The sequence below is a fragment of the Callospermophilus lateralis genome, unplaced genomic scaffold (genome assembly GCF_048772815.1).
Source record: "Callospermophilus lateralis isolate mCalLat2 unplaced genomic scaffold, mCalLat2.hap1 Scaffold_82, whole genome shotgun sequence".
In the NCBI taxonomy this organism is placed as follows: Eukaryota; Metazoa; Chordata; class Mammalia; order Rodentia; family Sciuridae; genus Callospermophilus; species Callospermophilus lateralis.
The window spans coordinates 53,676-79,694 of record NW_027516260.1 but is presented as its reverse complement, the minus strand read 5'-3'; the positions used below and the strand labels follow the sequence as shown (position 1 = coordinate 79,694).

Sequence of the window (26,019 nt, the reverse complement as noted above, 5' to 3'; positions counted from 1 at the left end):
TATGGTCATAAAGCACGTGTGCGCGCGTGAGAGAGAGAGAAGGTTTGGCAATGGACAAGCCATGTTACAGATATAATAATTACTTATGCAATTTTATAAATTATACTTTAAAAACTGAATTTCTAAACACACTAATGAGAGAGTGGATAAAAAATACAGGGCAAGTATATGTTGTGTACAGTAAATTCACTTTAAAATGAAGATTAAAAAGAGACATAAAAAGTATTCTTAAGTTTGTCAGATGCTTTCTCTTCAACTATTAAGATAATTATGTGATTCTTGTCCTTAACTCTATTTATGTGGTGAGTTGCATTTATTTTAATTTGCATATGTTGAACTGTCCTTGCATACCTGGGATGAATGCCACATGATCATGGTATACTCTTTTCTTAATGTGCTTTTGAATGTGGTTTGCCAATATATTTTTAAGGATTTTTGCATCTTTGTTCATGAAGGATATAGGTCTGAAGTAGTTTTATTCTTTGATGTGTCTTTGACTAGTTTTTATTGTGGTTTTATAGAATGAATTTGGCTCTATTCCCTCTTTTTCTATTTCATGGAATAATTTGAGGAGGATTGCCACTAGTTCTTCTTTAAAGATGTTGTATAACTAGGATAAGAATCCACCAGATCTTTGGCTTTCTTAGTTGGGACATTTTTAATTGCTCCTTCAGTTTCATTGTTTGATGTTAGTCTACTCTATGTTTTCTCTGTGTTTCAAGCGGTGTTGAAAACTGAATGAAACTAGATTCCTATCTTTATGATGAATAAAAAGTCACCTTAAAGTGAATCAAAAACATTGGAATTAGATCAGAAACTTTTTAATGTCTAAAAGAAAATGTGGGTTCAGAAATCCAAAATAATGACACAAGCACCAACTTCTTTAACAAGAATTACAATCAAGAATCAATAGGTGGGATGTCATCAAATTAAAAAGTTCCCTCACTGGAAAGGAAAAAAAATCTAAGATCATAAAGATAGAGGCTACAGAATGGGAGAAGGTCTTTGGCATTGTTCCTCAGACAGGGGATTAATAAGTAGACTACCTAAGGAACTAAAAAAATACCAAGAACCAACAAAGAACCCAATTAAAAAATGAGCAAAAGAACTGAACAGACACTTCTCAAAAGAAGAAATAGAAATCACAAATATATAAAAAAAGTTCAACATCTTTAGTAATCAAGGAAATACAAATAAAAATTACACTGAGATCTTATCTCACTGCAGTTAAAATTTGAATTATTGAGAATTCAAATCAAGGGCTGGAGTCTTAATTCTGTGATAGAATGTGTAAGGCACTGGGTCCAATTTTCAATACCTCATATAAGTAAATAAACTAAAGGTCCTTTGACAACTAAAAATATATTTTAAAAAAGAATTAAAATAACAATATAATGGTGAAAATGGGGAGGGGGATGTACACTCATATATTATTGATGGAACCGTAAATTAGTACAACCAATCTGGAAAGCATCACGAAGATTCGCCCAAAAAACTAGCAATGGAATCAATATGCATCTATCTCATTCTTTGATATTTATCCAAAAGAACCAAAATTGTTGTTTTATATTGGTACAGGCACATCAGTGTTTATAGCAGGGTAATTAAAAATCATCAAGTTATAGAACCAGCTAGGGGTTTATTAATAGACTGGTAAAGAAAATGTGGTATACATACACAATGAAATTCTATTTAACCATAAAGAAGAATGAAATTTTGACCTTTGCTGGAAAATAAATGGAACTAGAGAACATTATGGTTAATGAAATAAGCCTGACTCTTAAAATCAAGAGCCAAATGTTTTTTTCTTGTACCCAGAAGAAAGACTAAAATAAGGGGGAGGGGGAGGTGTGTTTGTGCCAGGGGTAGCATCATGAAAATAGAAGATCAGTGGAATAGAGGAAAGAAAGAGGGGAAGGGAGCAAGGGTGGGAAATGGGAGGAAGTTTGCAATGAAATTGAACAAGCTATCCTATTTAGTTAAATGGATATAACCCAGTAAATCTCAACTTAATGTATATCTATAAAGCACCAATTTTAAAAAAAAAACTATAAATAAATAGAAGGAAGAATAGTAGAGTAGAGGAAAGGAGATAAGAGAGGAGAGAAAGGAAAATACTAGGAACTAAACTGGAGCAAATTATATTCTATGCTTATATAATTATGTTAGAATTAGCACCAATATTATGTATAACTATAATATACTAATGAAAAAGTTACTCAGTTAATGACAATCAAAAGAAAGCTGAAGTAGCTTCATTAATATACAGCCAACATCAAATTAAATTATGAGAGATAAGAAATAATATATAATCACAAAAAGATCAGATCTCTTAGAAGAGAAATTCCTAAATATGCATATACACAATAACAGAAGACAAAACACATGTTTTCTGATGAACTGATTTTTATTTTAGTAAAATAGCAAACATTGTGTTTATATTTTTTTTAGTGACAATGGGTGTTTCATGAAATGTTTTCCCACCTATATGTCACGAGTTCATGTTCCTGTTTTATAAATATTTTCATTGGAAATTTATTGTTTAATTAATGATACATATATAATTTATATTTGTAAACAATGTGAGTTATGGGTGAAGTGTCTTCATTTTTAAAGTTACTGATATACTGTTGCTAAGGTAAAATTACTGTGATTTTTTCTGCAATTATATTGTATTGGTGCATTTTTTTCTAAATGTAAGTCATGGCATGCCTGTAGGTTTATTTTTGAATTTTATACAGTGTGTGTGTGTGTGTGTGTGTGTGTGTGTGTGTGTGTGTGTGTGTGTGTATGTTGATATATATATATGATTTTGCTTGGAAGCTATGAAGGTACATAATAACACCCCAGCAGCAAAAATACACCTAGCAACCATATCTTTTTTTCTACTGCCATTTTCTCAGGAACCGGGGCTTATCAAAGAAATGGATAATTTTCTGATTAGAGCAAGAAATATACAAGATATATACAAGATATATACAAATATACAAGGAAGCATCTTGTAGTACCATAAAGTATGAGGTGAACATACAGAGAAAAAGAAACCATGATAATGGTGTATGCCAAAGGGAAAATAGAACCCATTGAAAGAGCTCTCATTGAACTAAGATGGAGAAACTGCAGAACAACAACAACAAAAAAGATATAACTCAAAACATGAAATATGAATCCATGAATCCAATGTAATATAAATAAAAGATTGACTAAATAAATTGGGGAAAAAAACAAATCTTCCATGCTGAGCAATTCCCCCACATTTAATACTTAACCCAAATAAACAGGTGTAATACAAATCTTTAATCTATGTGTTGGCAATAAATAATGAGTTTTCTTTTACCAAAGAATATGATAAGAAAAAAGAGAATAAATAGAGTAATTTCATGTAGGAAATACTAACTAAAAACTAGTCTGAACTAGGTGATAAATCAAGATTAATATAAATAATTACATGACATATTTATAGTACCCTTGATAGGATGAGGTGGAAATGAACATTTACTACTTTTATGTATCTCCTCAGAACACATAATCTGAAACTAATTATGAGAGACAAACACAGATAAACTCTGAGAGAAGGACATTCTATGAAATACATGACATATAGTTGAAATTGTCAAGGTGATTGAAAAACGAAAAAAACATGAGTAATTTTCACTGTACACAAAATACTAAAGGGACAAGAATAGTGAATGAAATAAGTGTCATTTAAAAGACATTAAGAAGAAACTAAGGGAGTGGGAATACAATATAGACTTTGGTTAACGATAATGAGTCTGTATTGGCTCATTAATTATAAAAAACATAATATATTAATGTAATATGTTAATAAAGGAGAAACTAGATATGAGATATACTTGAACTAATCTACTCTTTTAGAAATTTCTCCATAAATCAAAAGTATAAAACACAATGATATTACATGTGTGCAGTAATATATGTACACATCTGTTAACATTATATTTATTGCAATTATCTGCCTTAATTATGTGTGGATATGATAATAATTCACTGTGTACACCTATTTCAAAATATGTGAATTATATGTACATAATATAATAGTATAATAGTATCTTGTATTTTTGTAGCTTTTTCATATTATCATAATCTGGACATTGTAGGTAATACAATGTGCTGTCAAGCCTTGATTTAAAGCTGAGTTTGAATATGTTTATTTTATTTTTACTTTATTAAAATTCATATATATATATATATATTATAAATGGTGGATTGAGCAGACCACTTGGGTCTGACCTCAAATAAAGAAAAATACTGCGTTTTATATTTACATATCAGTACAGCCTGATTTCCTTTATGGTGGATAGGATGAGAGGGAAAACAAATAAGTGTTTTGGGCTTGGTAGGTTATGCCCATGTCCAGAGGCTATGTTTGAACTTGGAGTTGTGTGCTAGGTCAGGGGTCCAGCATTATCGGGACTTTTTGTGACCAGGGAATTTCTCCCAGAAGTTCTCAGAACTACAGAGCGGGGCGTCCTTGCCTTAATGGCCCAAACATTGCCCAGTTAACACAGGGCTCCCAAAGGTTGTTCTCTTCCCTGTGACTTTTTTACCTTTGTATACTGTCTAGGATATTGATGTCACAATTACATCCCTGAATTCTGTATCTGGCAGGATTGCAATTCTGTGCATGTGCCACTTCTGTGCCATAAAATTCTTCCCAGAAAACTCAAGTTCAGTCAATTGTATCTTAAACCAAGCAGGAATACCCCCTGCTGCCCTCCAGGTACTAGAAATTCAATCCATGGGTTCTCTACCACAAGCTACATCCCTCACCCTTTATTTTATTTAATTTTAATTTTGAGACAGTGTTTTGTTAAATTGCTGAGGCTAGCCTCAAATTTGCAATCCTCTTGCTTCAGCCTCCTGCCTCTTTATGATTACAGGTGTATACCACCATGCCCAGTCACAAGCACAAAATCCTTATGGTGTAAAGATATCACATAGTAATAATATTATATTGAGTTTGCATTTATTACACATTCAAGCTCTAATATAGTAGTCATGAAGCAATATTTCATATGAGTTGATTTAAATATATAAATTGACTTACCTGAAATAAATGAGAAAAATTTAATTAATTAATTTATTTGTTTGCTTGCTTATTTATTTATTTATTTAAGGTACTGGGGATTGAACTCAGGAGCACTCAGCCACTGAACCACATTCCCAGCTTTATTTTGTATATTTTATTTAGAAAGGTCTCATTGAGTTGCTTAGCACCTAGCTTTTGCTGAGGCTGGCTTTGTACTTGTGACCCTATTGCCTTGACCTCTCAAAACTCTGAGATTACAAGTGGGAGCTAGAAAAAATGTAAATTTTGTACTGAAATGAAATATTTCACTTTTGAAAATGTTTTGGAAATGCATTTGGACATGAAATCATCAAAAATACTGTACTGCACTAGTTATTTTAGCTATTATCTATGCCTTTCCTCATTACAAACAAAATAAGATAATATAAAATAAGAAGATATATTTAAGAACATACAAGGACTATTGATATTATATATATGGAGTTTGTTATATTTTGGACTTCCAGCATTTTAAGCAAAGTCTAAAGCAATTATGATGCTTTATACTGTATCAACTCATAGTCAGACTGGGTAATCAACTAAAAAAGATATCAATGACAGATATATACATGTCAAAATTATAATATTTTATAAATTAAATGTACACTTTTTATTGAATACAATTTATGTCTTAAAGTCATTTTTTAAAAGGTTAAACAAACAACCAAAAATCCTCACTCCTTATTTTGAAAATGATTTGTTATTGAATTTGTTTTGATTTCACAATTTATATTTTTTAAAAAATTGAATTTAGATTATATGAGATTTCCAGAGAAACAGCAAATATATGTCAATTTATTGCAAGAAATTAACTTACATTATTGTAGAGTTTGAGAAGTATAGATATGGGAGGCTGCAGCTGGTGAGAACCCATAATATTATTTTCAACTGAGACTAAAAGAACGCAATGAATGGGATAAGTCCTATCCTGGATCTGAGTCCAAAGGATGACCAGCCTGCTGTGTCAACTCATAGTCAGACAGGGTAAATTCCTCCTTTCTCAAGATTTTTTTAGTACACAAGACTTCAAGGCGTTGAAGGAAGACCATCCCATGTGGAGGTGGTGGGCAATACCCTTTGCTTAGTCTATGGATTTAAAGGTTAATCTCATACCAAAACATCCTCACCCAGACATCCAAAATAATTTGTTACCAGATATCTGGACAAGCCAGTCAAGTTGACACATGAAATTACCATCAAAATTCCAATCCTTGCCAAATTGACATTCACAGGCGACATCTCTTTACACAACACATTATCTTCAAATAAAACAGAAACAAGGTCATAATCCCACCTACCATGACACAGCAACCCTGCTTACAATAAAATACTAACTCCTTCCCCAGAGGTTACCTCCACCCTTGAGTTCTGTTTATTTTCTCAATAATATGCTATAACATAAATGCCATGATATATAATTAGCAATAATTAAATTGTAAGATTTCAGGTCACCATATTTAATATTACATGATAATGGAGTGAATAAAACAAGTTTATTTGAAATATTTGACACATACTCACAAAAACATTCAACAAAATAAGGAAAAAGAGTAACAAAAAGTATGTCCTTGTTTCTCCAAGTGGTTGCGTGGTCATACCTGACCTTTACAACCATTTTTCACTACCATTCAGTATTTTCTTTTCATTTACAAAATACCTCAACCTTTTAGAGTAGACATGTGGGAAACAATGGAGAAAGATTGATCAATAGGTACTAAGTTACAGTAAAACATTAAAAAAAGCTCTGGTATGGTATTGCACTCTGGGTTGATTATAAATAAAGTAAGTTTACAAATAGCTATAAAAACAAATTTTTGAAGTATTCACCATAAAGAAATAATAAATAATCAAGGATATAAGTATGTTTAAATTGATTTAAACAAACACAATGTAGATGTGTATTAACTATTAACTAATATTGTGTTTATATGTATGATTTTTATGTATCAGTTAAAAATAAATTTTAAAAATATACTAAAAATAATAGCAAAAAATGACCTTTTAATATGTATGTATGGTATTATATAAAAATTTCTGAAATCATATTTTAATAAAAAGGTAAAAAGTATATATATATATATATATATATATATATATATATATATATATATATATATATATATAATATTTTGGAAGAAATTAGATCAGGTAGATATAAAAAAATAAAATCATCATTATTACAATCTCAATAGTAAAATGAATAAAATGATTTTACCATTTTTTGCAAATCTTTTATTTATAAATTAAATTACACTCAAACAATATACTTCTTTACAATATCCTATAATTTCATGAATGTTTCAATTTGTCTTGGTCAACATCTTCTGTGTAAAGAATATGTGTAATGCTCCATTTCTTTGACATTGTAATGCTGCTTATAAAACCATTCAAATAGGAGTGATTATGAAAGCTATTGTGTTTATGTAAACATTTTCCAGACTTTTATGTATTTTGAATGAGGATAAAATAACTGAAAGTGAAGGTATTTCCATGAGTATTTAAACATTAATCTAAACAGGATATAGAATCTTATCTAATTTTGTTTGAGAATTACAAGTTCAATTTCATGAAGAGATCAATACAACACAATAAAGTGTTGAACATTACTTAAATCATAAAAGGCAAGAAAATACTTCCTTAAAATAATACCATTATGTTAAACACATTGGAAAATAACAGGAAATGACATAGAAAAAAAGTAAAATTATTTTTTATTTTATATTCATATGTATTCAAAATTTTTATAGAGTTTATTACAATCATTTAGACTTTCTGCTATGTAGCTAAGTTGCTTATCAATAATTTCTTTAAGAATTAAATAGATTTCACTGAAAAAATGATCTATTCTTTGTCCACAGTACTTAGTATACCATGACCTTAAGCAAATTGCAGCATCACAGTGACACTTCCATATTTACACTCTAAAATTATACAGGACTACATTTCTTTTCCTGTAGGTATAATAAGCATGAAGCAGAGAACAGTAGAATATAACTCTGAAGAGGTACTTTATAATTCATTTATATGTGGTTTCAGACTCTTTTTTTTTTGTTTTCCTGTTTCAAGAAATCAATACAAATTTATTCCTAATATGCATAAAGTATGTTTAGCTTAAAAAATAAAGATAAATTAAAAATTTAATAAATATTATGTGTAGTTGTTTATTTTTATGAAAAATAATGACATATATCCATGAAAAGATAAACTGTATTGCACCATTAATATCCTACCTAAAAGTATGTTGCTTAATCAAAGATTTACATTCAACATTTATGTAGACCAGAATTTTGATGGCTCCAGGTGATTTTCTTGTACATTAATTAGCCTAGCCAACTCAATAAAGTGAACTTTTCAGTTAATTCTACAAGTTTTGCCAAAATGACAGACTTTCATAATTACATTATTCTCTATTTACCCATCCATCTCCGTCATCTTTTTCCAATAATTTTCTTCATTTTTTTCTCCTCTTAAAGTAAAAGAACAGGTGATACAAAGATAAATATACAAAATACTTTTGTAAATATTTTGAGGAATAATAATCACTCTTCAATAAAATATTATGGACTTTAGAGGTTTCTAATATGTAATTTAATTTATTTCTGTTCTGATTTTTTCAATTAATCAATGATAGACAAATTCTTCTATTTATTTGAGAAGATAAATAAATTTTGCTATTTAAAAAGAGAATTATCGGGGCTATGGATGTGGCTCAAGCGGTAGCGCGCTTGCCTGGCATGCGTGGGGCCCGGGTTCGATCCTCAGCACCACATACAAACAAAGATGTTGTGTCCGCTGAGAACTAAAATAAATAAATAAATATTAAAAAAATAAAAATAAAAAAATAAAAAGAGAATTATCATTTGGTTTTCTTATGAATATACATGTATAAATATATGTGTGTGTGTTTGTGTGTGTGTGTGAGAGAGAAGAAATATATATTGAGTTATTTAAAATGGATATCTATGTTTTCCTAATTTATTTTACCTTTTAGAAGCATGGTTCAAAATTATACTTAACTTGATGAACGTCAGGGTGGGGAGTAAAGTGTTACATTAGAAGTTGCCCTGAAAAGGAAATGTCAAAATGAGATATGCCAATTATTTATTTAGGGGAAATCAAAAAAGAGTGGAAGGTGTCTAAAGGTGAAAGATACATATGTAAACACCAGCTGTGAAAAGAGGTAAAGGCTTCCTGAGAAATGAAATTAAACAAACAATGGAAAACAAAACAATTGGTATGTATGGGAGGCATAAAGGGGCAAAGTGGCAGAGCCTCCAGGATGAAGGGCCACATTATGGATGTTTGAATGAGGTACTAGACATCAGCAAATTATAATGACAATAATGTAAACACTATTTTAAAATATTGACATTAACCCTTTTCAATGGAGAAGGCTTAAATTATTAAATAAATAAGAAAGCAAAAGGATGTTCCCAATATAATACTTAAATTTGCGTGAAACTAATCCTAGTTTGTAGGACTTTAAGTTCATGGTCATAAACACTATGCCTTGTTGAAGATTTTTAATTTCTAGTAAAATGTCTATATTTGTGATGTAGAAAAGTGAATTTTTTTTTAAATAGAGCAAGAATAGAGGTAGCATGATCAGGAGACTACTGCAGTGATCTGGTGAAGTATGTTGGAGGAAAAGCCAGAGTATTAGCCAAGGAGGGAAGACAGATGAAGAAAGTATTTCAAAGAATGACAGATTACATATGACGATTATTTTTAATAGGTTTAAAACAAAGAAGGATAAAAAAGGAAACAAGTTTCAAACTTCGACTAACATAAAAAGTAGCATTTATATTAACAAACAATTCAAAGATGCATTTGGACATGATGAATATGTAAGTTCAGAACAATAAGAATTGTGATGAATGTGGTGTAAGACTGCCCCAAAAGGGGAGACTAGTTAGGATTCCAGTCTTACTAAAATCTACAGTTTTAGCAATTTTGAAATAAAGAGCATTTTAAGTTGTTATTATTATTATTATTATTATTATTATTATTATTATTATTATTATTGTTATTCCTGAATAGGTGAAGTGTTGTACCATTTAAATAACACCACACTTTCTCCATCGATTTTTTTGTAAATGACTTTACCACACAAGAAAAATGATAAGCCTGAGATGATGGATTGGTTAATTAGCCTGATTTAATTAATCTACAATTTTTTACTAATTCTGCAATATAAACATACATCAAAACATCATATCATAACCCACAATTTTTTAACATACACAATTATTATTTCTCAATTTGATTTTTAAAGAATTGCCAAAACTTTTAAAACTTTTACAAATCAAAGTTTCTTTGATTATAAAACTGTTTTAAATTTTCATTGGTAAGCTTTCTACATTAAGAAGTTATTTTATAGAAGGGTAGTTTTTGAAAGAAAATAATTTGTGAATAAATATTTATTTCTATTAAGACCTAAAATATATGGACAAAGAGGAAAGTCATGTTTTGTTTCACTTTAAATTTAAAATATCTACAAAATAATTTTCTCCAAGTGAGAACATTGTGATTGAAAAGGTACTCTTCAAAAGTGATACAGAAAATATGAGTTTGAAATTCTCTCTGACTGGCCTTCCTGTATACAGAGTCTGCGGTTTGACAATGTTATATTGGATTGTGATAAAATCAATTTAAAATTAAGTTATTCATCTTAAACTTAGCATTATATCAAATTCATAAATTCCTTATACCATAACTTTGAGTTTCATTATTTTAAATATTACAATGATTACTTGATATTTAAAACTCAAGATTTGAGTTAATGGATTTTTTTTTTATCTCTAGAGGTAACAAGGATTTCTTTGTAGTGTTCTACTTAAATATCTTTCAAATACTATGCATTGAAAGAGATACATTTATTTTCCTTTTTATTTCAATCTAGCTTCGTATGATGTATAAATGAAATTGTTAAAAATATTTAGCAAAACAAAACCTGAAATGTTTAGTTTCCACTCAATGAAAAGAAGATAGCATATTTGTAGTGATATTGTCTAGTTGATATGCCAAAATTATTTTTACTGTAATAATGCATGTGTTTACAGAACTCTTCTTTTTTACCTCTTTGAAGCTTCATACTGACCAAGATAAAGGAGATGGAAATTTAAAATACATTTTAACAGGAGATGGGGCTGGCAGTCTGTTCGTCATAGATGAAAATACAGGAGACATTCACACTGCAAAGAAATTAGACAGAGAAGAAAAATCCCTCTACATTCTTCGAGCCAAGGCTATAGACCGAAAGACTGGTCGGCAGGTGGAACCAGAATCAGAATTTATCATTAAAATTCATGATATCAATGACAATGAGCCAATATTTACAAAAGACTTATATACTGCCAGTGTTCCTGAAATGTCTGGAGTGGGTAGGTATTTCCTAGTCAACTAATCAGTATGTATGTTTGCTAAATTATATGAGGATGTGGTTATTATATGTTACCTCTTTCATGATAAGAGCTGTAACATAAAACTGCTATTTAGTGTAAACTTCCTATTTAGTTTCAATTACATGTACCTTAGAGTCTCTTATTACATAACAAGTTACTGAGAACAATTATTTCATGGCATTGTCATGGATACCTTCAGCTCTATTCAATTGTCACTCAAATGAGAGCAAGTAGAAGACATTTCTATGAGAAGGGAAAGGAATAATAGTGCAGGCAGTATTGGACAATTTTGCTTGCATTTTTTTGAATTACAAAATGCATTTGACAGATTTTTTCTGAAGCATTATCTCATTTGATCTTTCAAAAAGCTTTTTTTTAAGAAGCATGGGAAATAAAACTTTAAATCCCCATTCTGTTAATTAGCAATTCAGAATTCACAAAGATTTAGCAACTGGATTAGTATCTAATAACCTGGTAGCTTCATGGGCAGGATTCCAGGATTTTTTTTTTCTTGTTTTTTTTAGTTTATTTTTGTTCATGTTCCACTACTGAACAAAGGTTTATAAATGAAAATGAAAATAACTTTTTCTCCTATTACATCTGCCTAAGATTTTAAATTTAACTCATTAATATCCAAATATTGTATCTGAGTAACTACATTTAACACTATTCTTGTAGAAGGTTTATATTTGTTAATAAGAGTAGACGCTTAAGTATAAAATATTTCTTAAAAATGATAAAACTTATTGTATACAAAATATACAAGCTGCATATGAGGGTTTATAGTCTTAAGTACATATTTGATTTTATTATAGCTAACATAACTTTCAATCTAAAATAACTTCTATGTAGGTAAAAAAAAAATACTTGTACACATTTTTACTGAGAATTTTATGTAAAATACTTGTTAAATATGAGTATCTGGCAAGAAGAGCCAAGAGTTTATAAAAAGTAATTTCCTCTAATGGCAAATAAGATCTCATTTATTTGAAAAAAGTGATGTTCTATTGTTTTGGGGGGTATTTTCTCCAATAATATAAGAAGGAGTCCTGTGAAATCATAAAGCCTGGAATAAAACATGAGTGGATATGTTTTCTTTAATATTATTCTTATATCTGTTAGCCTGGTACAGTTCCTTGGATTGGTCTACAGTGTTCCATCACAAGGGTAATTTAGGTACACATCATGATCTTTTTATATTTCATATGAGAGTACATTTTAAATTATATTCCTCTTTAGTATTCAATTTACTATTGAATCGTTTTCAAGTGATGTGGTTTTTGATAATACTCTTTAAAATTTGTAAAACATTTTATATGTGTGATATTTTAACAGATATTTTTACATTTTACAATACCAAAACTTATACTTTTATTTCTTCAGAAATATTTGACATGTATAGGAAATTCAAAAGCACACAAAAGATAACATAAATATTGTAATATGAGAAAATTTGACTATAGTTGATTAAAATATAAATATACTTTAAAAATTTAGAAAGCATTACTTCACATTTTAAAACAGAATATCATAAGAGACTATTGATATTTAAATTTTAAAAAGCCTGTATTTTCTCCTGAATTTTATAGTGATATTTAATCTCTCACTCTATACATTCCTACCATCTCTCTGCCTAATCAGATTCTTCCTTATACAAGTATTCTAATCTAGATTATATTAAGTACATTAAGGCATCAAGATTGAACTAAGCATTTTGTATGTGTGTGTGTGTGTGTGTGTGTGTGTGTGTCTATATATATATATATATATATATATATATATATATATATATATATATATAGTCTTCAATGACTCAGTTCTTCATAATACAAAATGTAAACTTTATGTGTGAATGGAGGCTTGTAGATTGTCTCATTCTAAAACAATTCCTGTATTTCATTTACAGAAGATTAAGTTGTCAGCAGGGTAACCTCTGATCAGGCTTTAAAAATGAGAATATTTTTTACCATTGCCAATTGCACTCCATGATAGGAATCCACAAAAACGTTACACAACAAGAAGTTATATGACTCTAATTGAAGCTAATTAATAAAAATTTAAAAATGTACATGAAAAAAATTATACAGATAAATCCTGATTCTTTTTGTAGGGTATAGTTATTATTCTTTATTACTGACATTGGTGAATGTATTGCTTCTAAGGTCCACTAATTGACTTTGTGTTTCTATTTTTTAATTATCTTATTATATAAAATATAGTATGTCAAAGGCACTATAATTTTGGTTTACATACTTTATTTTTTTAAGAAAGAGTGGAGAGAGAGAGAGAGAGAGAGAGAGAGAGAGAGAGAGAGAGAGATTTTTTAACATTTATTTTTTAGTTTTTAGGCAGGCACAACATCTTTGTTTGTATGTGGTGCTGAGGATCGAACCCGGGCCACATGCATGCCAGGCAAGCGCGCTACCACGTGAGCCACATCCCCAGCCCTACATACTTTCTTTAATAAATATGTACACATGAGTCCAAAAGAATTAAGGTGCCTTGCCCAAAGTACAGAGTCAGCTCATTGCTAGCCTAGACTGATAATGAAAACATAGTTTAATAGATTCAGAAGTAGCTGAACAATCTCACTGTCTATTTTCTTGCACTGTTAGTTATACTTGTCTAAAATGTAATTTGAAAATCTTCTATTTTATTAGAACCTGAGTAAGCACCCCTAAATAGCATTTTTAAATATACTATATTAAATCAAATGCCCCTCTCAAATCCAAATAAGAGTAAAGGGGGGAAACACTGTGTTTTTCAATATAATTTTAGGTACTACTATACACACTCATACACATAATGTCTAAGTAAAATGTAGATGTATTTATGACCTGAATTTGTGTTGTTCTTTGTTGCAACTCTCATACCTTTTTTTATATGATCTTTGTAGTTATACATCTCAGTAAAATGTATTTTGACATCTCATACCTACATGTAGTGTAACTTCCCATTTTTGTGGATGTTCATAATGTGGAGTTACACTGGTCATGCATATGTATATGAACATTGGAAAATTATGTCTGATTCATTATACTGTGTTTCCCATTCCCATTCCCCTCCCTTTTTCCATTCCTCCTTGTGCAGTTCAGCGAAGCTCCACTCCTCCCTCCATCCTGCCTCTTATGAGTCAGCATCTGCCTATCAGAGAGAATATTAGGCCTTTGTTTTTTTGGGACTGGCTAATTTTGCTTAGCATGATATTCTCCTGTTCCATCCATTTACCAACAATTGCCAAATTTCATTCTTTTTTATGCCTGAGTAATATTCCATTGTGTTCCACATACGTTTTTTATGAAAATAAAATAAAATAAAAGATGAACTCATTATAATTATTGCAAGTGAACATATTCTTTGTTTTTATTTGTACAAGTAAATACTTTTATGAAAGAAAATTAAGGGGTGATATCTAGGAACTTCTCAGACTATGTATTACCCATATTAAGAGTTTAAGCACATGTGTAATTAAATTTAATATATATATATATATATATATATATATATATATATATATATAAGAATGCACAAAAACTGACTTCCACTTTATTTGCATTATATTAGTGATTTTTATTTAATCAGTGGGTTGACAAACTACAAATAGCTGAGGAGGAAATGAAGTTTAATAGAATGAAATAAAATCTCTCACCCTCCAAGGATTTCCTTCAGTCTGCATCTCCTTTACATTTGCTTTTCTTCTGAAAATATTTGTCACTTCCTTTCTCCCTCACCAATCATTGTCCTTAAATTTTCCCTCTCTTTCTTTCAAAACCATATATCATATTCCATTTTAGCTGTATAATTAACATACCCCATTTACTTAAATGTGCATGATTCTAATGAGCTCATAAAATTTGAAATGCATTAACATCTTTTTTAAAAAAAAATATATATTTTTTAGTTGTAGTTGGGCACAATACCTTCATTTTACTTATTTATTTTTATGTGGTGCTGAGGATCTAACCCAGGGATGCATATGTGCGAGGTGAGCGCTCTACCACTGAGCCACAACCCCAGCCTCTGCATTATCGTCTTCTGATTAAGTCTTTAAACTTGATAATACAGAAATATATGCAATTACAGAAAATGGGATGTACTCCTATTAAAATGTTAGTGTAAGCCCCTACATTTTCCTTTTTCCATTTTTTGTGGTCAGTTTGCTGTTGCATAAATTTGGTAGTTTGGCATGCATATTTTCTCAAAGCCTGGATATTTCCCTAAATGCACTCTAAAAGATTTAGCCAGTCCTCCTCCTCACACTGGGTAATTTTCCAACCAGTAATTCCTCTATAGTTTTTGATAGAAATAACACAATCAACAACTTATTCAGGTCCTATTTCAGTCCTTTTTTTGAGGTTTACTTGCTCTGGATTCAATAACATATGCAATAATATCCATAACACTACACAGAACATTTGATAAAATATTTAGAAATATTTAGAATAGACTAGTTATGGCTAATTCCAGTCTTGTAATTCCCGGGTTCAAAATTTATATCAAACAAAAAACGGTTTTAATGTTTATGTATTGAATTCATGGGTTGTTTTAAACAGGTGCCATTGTACTCTCTAGAAATATCATCCCTATTTTTGCTGGTGCCCCATGCCATAAATATTTATGCAAGGGGCTATCTCCGTAGGTCCCCAAGTCAATGACTGTCTTAGCTGAAGGCATAGGCAGAGAGTTAACTTGGCCAGTACTATAAGAACATCCATGGAAGAGTGAATAGTTATTTTCTTCTTTTTTTCTCTAGTCTTCATCACCTTATTGTCTCATAGGGCTGAGATAAATTCAATATGTTTTATACAGGAGTTAAGAGGAACAGAATATTGGGACAGAACAGGACAAAAACCATGCTACCTGTCTTATTTCCTTTGGTTCCTCCAGTTCATGGATCAGTTCTGTTCTTTTTCCCTTTATTTGATCTCACAAATTTCTTAATATCTCATATATATATATATATATATATATATATATATATATATATATATATATTATATATATATATATAAATTGTAGGTGAGTTTGTGTACATGCACATTTGTGAGTGTATACACACATACATACAAACTTGTATATAAAAAATACATAATATGCATTATGTACTATATAAGTACAATATACATAAAGGGAAAATAATTTCTTAAAAGTTTTATACAATATAATAGGCCATATATATTTTTTCAATATTACCGTGTTTATTAAAGAAGACTAGAAGCAGTAGAGCAGTATATTCCTTTCCCAATACTGTTTGTGTTTAGCAGTTGAAAATTATTTTAAATGAGTAATTTTGATAATAGCTAAGTAAGCTTGTGCACTACTATTTTTCTATATTTTAGTTTATTCATAATGTACTTGGATTGATAGGTAGCTGGCTAGATACATAGATAAGTACATACATACTGCATAATACATTGATAGATATTTAGATATGAAATCTATACTCTTTGGTTCATTTACATTTGAAAAGTTAAGAGTTTCATTTTCTATTGAGTGAACTAGCTGAGTTAGTTGGAATTGTATTTTGAAATTCGAATCATGTTCAAAACTGTATATTGCAAATATAATTTTATTTCTGCCTATAAGTCATAGAAACAGAAAGTTCCCTTTTGTTCTATGGACAGAATGTTTTCTATAAAGTGAGATAGCCTGAATTTGTTTAACTTCCCCTAATTTAGTTCATAAGCATAGAGGAGAACAACTAGCATTTTGGGGTTACATTGTGTGATATAAACCTTTTTACTTTTATATTTCATCCATAAAGGTAATGCTTATGAATATTTCTTTCACCGCAAAATCAATGATTTTGCTTTTCCAAACACTTAATATAAAAATTATTATTTGATTAATTTTTAATATTTTTATGTGATTTTCTATTATGAGTTTAGCTTTTGTGTCTTGAATTTTCTTAAATATTAAACATTAGCTTTATATTAAAGAGAGGAATTAGCTAAGGGATGCAATAAACATTTTTGATTCCATAACATATTTTCTGTTTAAAGAAAGATATTGTATACAAAATTCTTCTAAGAGTTTTCCAAAAATAGCAACATCAAAATCATGCTCAATTTTTTGAGATAAGAAATGTGATATTTAATTGTCACCTAGTCCTTGTTATATTTTCCCATGTTTTATATTCTTAATGCAAAAAATGAAGAAAAATTTTAAAAATGAAATTTTGAAAAAGTAAGAGATATAATAGCCAAAGTGTATTTTACATTAACCTGTCTTCATCAATACATGCAAAATTAGTTTAACTATGCATCATTTTACTTTATTACTAAATAATGTTCACTGTTAAGAATCATTACATTTTTGTGGAAAAAGAAAAACTATCCATCCCTTGTACACCAAAACAATTGGTGTTTTCTTTTTTCTTAACTTGTTGGTATAAATAAAACGTTAGAGGCATGTCATTAGCGTTTACCAGTTTCAAAAGCATACTTAACTATTACCAAGAATCTGAGGGATGGAATGTGAATATTATATGGGTGTTCTAGATTTTCAGTCACATGATGGGGGTGATTTATATTCTCTAAACTTTCTTTTTTCTTAAGGCCAAGCATTTTTTTCACAAGTTTAAAGATCACACACCCATAAAATAGAACAAGCAAAATTTTTTCACCATAAAAATATTATTTAAAAAGTGTGAAAATGTGGGGCTGGGGTTGTGACTCAGTTGTAGAGTGCTTGCCTAGCATGTGTGAGGCACTGGGTTGATCCTCAGAACCACATTAAAAACTAAATAAGTAAAATAAAGTTATTGTCTCCAATTATTTTATATATATATATATATAACAGTGAAAATGTACAGAAGATTGTTTTTACCTGTACCAATAGTGAAACATGAAAATGTTTACTTACAAAAAACAAAAGGGACAAGTAGCACAGGAAATGTCCAAAACTTGATGAAGTAACTAATGGAATTTTCAACATATAAGCAAATCTTAGTATTTTATATTTCAATGATATCCAAATGTGAAAACAATTCTTATTTTAACTCACTTGTACTCACATATGATTAAACAAAAATTTAAATATAAATTAGAAAACAACTTAGATGAACTTTCAAAAATTACTGAGGAGAAAACTAGTTTAAACTTTTGGGTGAGGTTGGATAACTTTTCAATGATAAATCTTATAATTGACATGGATCTAGTGATTATGTAGTGTTTCCTGTCACAGGATATATCAATTCCATTACAGACGAGGAGAGGTTTTTAGTGGGTGAATTCAAGTTATAATTGTATGTGAATTAATTTAAGAAAACATAAACGACTGTTGCTGAATTAATGGGGTACTATTGAAATGATTTGATGGGAAATGAGTTGTTAGTGTTAATCTCAATGGACATCATATTTATTTAATAAAATTTGCATATGTATATGCATTCAAAATTGAGAGATATTCACTGCAATTTACTTAGAGAAGTTTATGAGTGAATAATATATATGATGTATTAGGATAGATGGCAGAACCAATGAGGAATTCACTCAGTCCTCAAACATATTAATATCTGAGCAATGTAATTAAACTTGAAAAGTTGTGTATAATGTATTTAAAATGTTCTACAAAATCATTTCACTCAGGGGAATCCATAGTAGGTTTCAGTTAAGATTTTAAAATTATTCTTTAATCTTTATAGCAATTGAGTTAAAAATATGTACATATTTTTATGTATATATACATTAAAATGTATATATATATATATATATATATATATATATATATATACACACACACACGTGTGTGTGTATGTGAAACAATTAATATATTCCCTTTGTTTATCTCCTAAAACTAATTTTTAAAGCACTTCTAGTTTTTAAAGGATTGGGATTTCTTACTAACCAAAAATAAAGAATTGTTTGTAATATAAAATTAAATAGATGTCAGTATACATTTTTTAGAGAATATTACTAAAATTTTTATTTTAGTCTTTATCAGTAAATACTACTTACTGCATTATTAAAAATTTTTGCATAGTACAAGTACACAAGTACATTTTTCCAATTTGGAAGTATTTACGTGTTTATATCTGGGGGCTTTTTGTAGGTACATCTGTTATACAAGTGACTGCAACAGACGCAGATGATGCCAACTATGGAAATAGTGCCAAAGTGGTCTACAGTATACTGCAAGGACAGCCATATTTTTCAGTGGACCCAGAGTCAGGTAAAACATTTATGACATGGTATATTTCTCATTATATACATCTGGATGTACTGATTTTATGGAGAATAACCCATGGGAAAAATCTTTCGGTTTTATGAATTATGTTGAATTAATTGTGCATTGAAGGGTATGCTTAATCACACTGCTGTTTTATCTATTTGCTATGATTAACTTATATAAAGTGAATCTTAAATAACTTAATTTTAAAAGCCAGTGGTTTAATTGTCTTTTTTTTTTCAAAAGGCATAATAAAAACTGCATTACCAGACATGAGCAGAGAAAATCGAGAGCAGTACCAGGTGGTTATACAGGCCAAAGATATGGGTGGCCAGATGGGAGGCCTTTCTGGAACCACAACAGTGAACATCACTCTGACAGATGTAAACAACAATCCTCCTCGATTTCCACAGAATAAGGAAGGTTTAGTGATCTCTTGTTGAAAAACTTGTCAAACGTACAATTATTTAAATCTAATGTTTGCACTATCAGTTCACTATTAATTTATGCAAACTATCAAATCCAAAACTCATCCCTCTACTCTCACACACACAGAAGCACAATTTCTTTCAAACTGAGAGTGATGGGTATCATTTTCTTCATTGGGTAGGCAAAGGGTCAAAACAAGGACATGAGGTTCTTTTGTAGTTTGGGCTTTTTATTATCCTTTTCTACTTTTTGGAGTGTTGGAAAACTTCCCATGCTAAATTCTATATAATCTTCCTGATTGGAATGTGGTCTCTGCAGTTGGTCTGATTGGATCCTATTTATTTATTTATTTATTTATTTATTTATTTATTCATTCATTCATTCATTCATTCATTTATTTATTTATTTAGTGGGAATTGAACTCAGAGGCACTCTGAGCCACAATCACAGCCCTATTTTGTATTATCTTTAGAGACAGGGTCTCACTGAGTTGCTTAGTGCTTCACCATTGCTGATACAGGCTTTTAACTTGTGATCCTTATGGCTCAGCCTCCCCAGCCACTGGAATTACAGGCAGGTGCCCACGTGCCCAGCCCCTGACTAAATTCAAATTCTATGCCTCACACTGGTCTCTGTTGTCATGTGTATGCATAAGAATTATAAGCCTTTGATAATTGATCCTAAGCAAAAATTTAAACATCTCTGAAATCAAATGATTTATGAAAATGGGTTAAATTGGCCACATTCTATATTTTTATAGTGAATTATACAGTCATGACTTACCAAGGTTGTGTGTGATGGCATGCATTGATACTGACATTGTTAAACATGTGATGGCATACTAAAATTCAATAATGTCAATGCTGTTGAGTCATGAAGATTAAATTATTTAATTTCCTTTTGGTTGAAACAATTTTAGGATACACTTTAAAACTTGAATATTTTGCATCTCTTGAGGTCCTACAAAAACACATTTCAATTATCTGATTAAAATTTTTGACTCTGCAGTGTGTAAAATGATAAAGAATTCTTCCTTAAAATTCTCAGTTGAGGTCCGATTTAAATTCATAATTATTTCAAACAATAAAATATTTTTCAGGTTGACAAAATGTGAAATATGTGATGCAACAGTTTTGGTGAACATATTCATATGATTAATTTTTAAAAGTGAATTTTGCTGAGAAAATGAATAATAAGACCAGGTAACAGAAACTTAAACATTGCATTAAATGTTAGTAGTGTTTACTAATAATTTTAATGTAAACTAAAATTGTAAATTGCCAAATTATTTAATGTCTTGCCACTTGGCAATTCTAAGATCTGTTAGAATCTTAACAAATATTTGAAACTATGATAGTACTAATAAAATGCTGAGGACTAGATCTTGAGCTGAAGGAATTACAGACAGGATTTTATATAATACAACAATCTTGTAATTCAAATGCTAGCATTTTCTTTTTCATTTAATAGATGAAAACATGATTTTCAAAGTTTAGAAAATTTAATTACCTTGCACAGGAGGACAACTTAAACTCAAACAGTGGACTTATAAGCTTATATTTTTAACTATCAAACACTGGAAAAAGAATAGACTATGAAGTCAGAGACAACTGGCATTTTCCTTTACCTAAATTTGGAGGATGATTTTCTTGAACCTGATCCTGAAGATAATACCTACATTGTTATTTAGAGAAAAAATAAACTACTGTAGAGAGCATTTGACTATACTGTTCAACACATAAAAATATTTTAAAAAGTATTTTTTTTACTTTAATTAATTTTTTTGGACGTCTTTCCTATTGATTCTTGAATACTTATAAACTAAAACACTTTCAGGAATGACAGAATGTGAGATATTGAATGGGTGGGTCTACAGAAAACATAAACAAACAAACAAAACAAAATCTACTAAAATACATTAAATTTGAAACAAATAAACAAAAAATAAAACTGAGGGGAGCATTGACATTGATCTCTGCAGAGTTGTTTTTCTATCCCTGATTTTAAAAAAAAGAAGAAACACGTATTTTTAAAACAATTGCATTGATGTAAAAATATATGATAATAATTTTGAATCTCCATATAAGCAATAAATAGTTGGTTTTTATGTTCTTTTAAATAAATAATTTTAGATTCTAATATCACATTTCCCATCTGTAAGTAGCTTCCCAAAATTTATATTTCTTACTTACGAATTGTTTGCCTTTATATATTCTTCTCCTAACTTAATAAATCTATAAATTCTGACAGCTTAAAATTCAATAATATGGAAATCTCTTCCAATTTAAAATTAATTTATTTAAGTAAAAATGAGGAGAAGTGACACAGTTTCATCATCTAAAAAGGAAATGCCAAAGAAGTGCTGATTTAATTTACAGGTACATATCAGTTTAGTTCTCCAGAGTCTGCACCTCTTGGAACCCATCTCGGAAGGATAAAAGCCAATGACCCTGACTTGGGGGAAAACGCTGAGGTGGAGTACAGCATTGCAGAAGGAGAGGGAGCGGACATGTTCGATGTCATCACTGACAAGGATACACAGGAAGGGATTATAACTGTCAAACAGGTGTCTTTTTCCTGTCTTCATTTTTCCCTTGAGTGCTCTTTAGTTTATTCTTGCTTCTCAGTAAAAGAAGAAAAGTCTTGGATTTATTTTTCTGTATCTTTTATATGCTTTCTTCCTTTAGTTGTGATTTCACTTCAAATAAGTAAAGCATCTTTATCATTCACACTTATACAGTGGTTTGAAAGCTCAATTGCTTGCATTTGTAGTAGACAGCCATCAAACTAAGTTAATACTAAAAGTACCTGTTTAATCTCTCTTTATGGGAGAAAAAATAAGCATGTAGCTATCACTGTTATTTCACACAGTTTTTAAAATGTTCTAATTTTAGCTGTAATGGTTTATATAAATAAATAAAAGATAAAAATGATATGTGTTTTATGTTGATTATATTAATTTTAATGCATTTTAGGGAAATATTTTGAAACTTTACATGGAATAATGTAGGTCAATATTATTTTACATTTTACTCAAATGTTACAGTCAAATAAATGAAATATAAACAATTTTTCTCTAAGATTTTACATCAGTCAACTTTTCTTCTGGTTTTAATTATGTATAACTTTAATGCCAATAATATATAATCATTATATTCATTAAAGAATGTCTCATTTATCTGTGCCTAAAAATATTGAAGTACAATACTGAATGTGAATCAATCTTATTTGCATATTCCATTATATTTAGTTAAACCTGTATAAGTAAGTATGAGGCAAAAGGAAAAACAAACTGCAAATTTATTTTATATATTATATAAAATAAATTTGTTTATGTATACAATATTTATATATAATTAACAATATTATATAATTAAGTATATACATATGTGTGTGTAAGTTACTTAGTCTTAATTGCCTGTATCATTAAGAAATCAGGATTTTATATCTAGAAATTTTCACCTATGGTTATGGCTTGTAAATTGTGCTAATATTTTCTTGTGTTATCTATTTTCAGAATTTAGACTTTGAAAAAAAATGCTGTATACTTTAAGAGTGGATGCAAGTAACACTCATCCTGATCCACGATTTTTACACCTGGGAACTTTCAAAGACACAGCTGTAATCAAAATATTTGTGGAAGACACAGATGAGCCTCCTGTGTTTAGTAGACACTCCTACTTGATAGAAGTCGATGAGGATGTAAAGGAGGGTAGCATTATTGGACAAGTCACAGCATATGACCCAGATGCCATGAACAATTTAATTAAGTAAGTACTTTCAGAAGAGTTATGTTTGCAGATATATAATCTATTTTCAAGCCATCTGGAGACAAATGTGTTGCACAATGTCAGTCAAACACAGAAATAAACACAGATTACAAACCTTTAGTTGAAATGTTTTTTAAGCCAATTAGGTCTATTATTTTATTAGAGTCTTACAATTCTTGATATTACTATGATATTTTTCTGGGAATGATAAGATCAAGACATTAAGTATTTAAATAGCCCAATAGTGACAAATTTGGTTCTTAAAAAAATCAGGCAGTCTATCTAGCTTCAGGGTTAGTCAGGGATTTGAATCTCACTTTTGATTCAAATGATTCCCCATTGTTCTTCTTTATTAAATCAAAATGCATGTAAAAATGATTTAAGAAAGAAATTGGAAATATACATTTCTCTCCTAAAAATATAAACTATGCACTTTCAAAAAGAGCCACTAAACCTACCTTAATTAAAATTTTGGTGAAACATTGCACTAGTTCATCATAATTCAAATATGGACACTTATATGTTCATACATTACAGAATTACTAAAGAAATAATGATATATAAGTCAATGGAAAGGTTAAAGTACTAACAACCAGCAGACTATAATACTTTTCCAATATTTCAATATTATATTCATTGTTTCAAGCTTTAAAAAAGTATAACTTTAATGCCAATAAAATAAATAAATATAATAAAATATATTTATATAATTATAAATTTACATAAGAAAAACTTCAATGATTCTTAGAAAAAAAAATTTTTAAGGAGAATGGGAATGTAATTGATACCTAAATAACTATGAATAGGACAGAAGGGTGCTGATGTGTAGATATGTAGAGGAAGTTAGAAGTGACAGAAGTTGTAGATAAATAATACCTTTTCCATTTAAATATGTGGCTATTAAAATACCTATAATTTCATTTTTCTTTAAATTTTACTCTTAAGAAAAAAAATTGGTTAGACGTTTTTATGCCATCCTTTACACATAGAATATTAATGAATATATGTATTACCTAGTTTTTATTTTAGGACTTTCCAAATGTGTCAATTTGCAAAGTAATATTGCTGCACAAAATATATTCTGGTAAAAATTCTATTAGTCATTGGTATTAATATACAATTGAACATGTTAAACTTTGTAACCAAGAATTATTCTAGAATATTTTTTTCTGTAGATCATAACTAGAGCTTAAAATTTGGTTAGTTTTAGGTTGAGTAGAAAAATCATTTACTGAATCTCCCTATTTAAAACATAAATGATTTTTTTCAAATTTTATATTTTGTATACTATTAAACATTATTTTTATGAGATTCATTCTAGTTTATACAAGAAATATTTTACTCTTAAAAATATTTTTATAAGGGCTGAAGTTGTAGCTCAGTGGTAGAGCACGTGCCTCACAAATGTGAGGCACTGAATTGAATCCTAGCACCACATAAAAACAAATAAAGGCATTGAGTCCATATACAACTAAAAAATAATAAATAAATAAATATAATAAAATATTTTTATAAAGTTATAAATTTATATAAGAAAATATTTACTCTGAAAAATATGATTATCAATATACATAAAAGTATGCATATCAGTATACTCATATTTTTATCAATATACATATATTTTATCATTATAAATGTCCATATTAGGGACTGGGGTTGTGACTCAGCAGTAGAGTGTTCATCTGGCAAGTGTGAAGCTCTGGGTTTGATCCTCAGCACCACATAAAAATAAATTTAAAAGGTATTGTGTCCAACTACAACTAAAAAATAAATATTAAAAAAATAAATTCCCATATTATGTAAAACAAAGCCTTTAAATAAAATGAAAAATTAACAGTTTTCTATGATTAATTTATCTGTACTAGAATGTTCATTTCTAATACAATGTGAATTTTTATGTTATTGAAATGGGACATGCTTATTGCCTTTTTGTCCTCATATGTGAATATGTTCAAACTCAGTGTTTAAAATGCATCCAGCTTCTTTGCAATGCTCAAAGAGAAACAAATGCTTATTTCTTTTTTACTTTTATATCACATATATTTGGAATTTGATAAAGGGCTTCACAAATTTGGCAATTATCCAAAAATTTACAATGTATATGATAGTACTAATAACACATTGTAATAAAATGTTCTTTTTTTTTTTTTAAAGAGAG

The 26,019-nt window shown here is 29.3% G+C and overlaps 1 pseudogene; it reads left to right on the top strand.

The window, feature by feature from the left end:
* The first annotated feature begins 11,135 nt into the window (after window positions 1-11,135).
* Window positions 11,136-26,019, top strand: part of LOC143641024 (cadherin-9-like) — a 31,466-nt pseudogene continuing 16,582 nt past the window's right edge.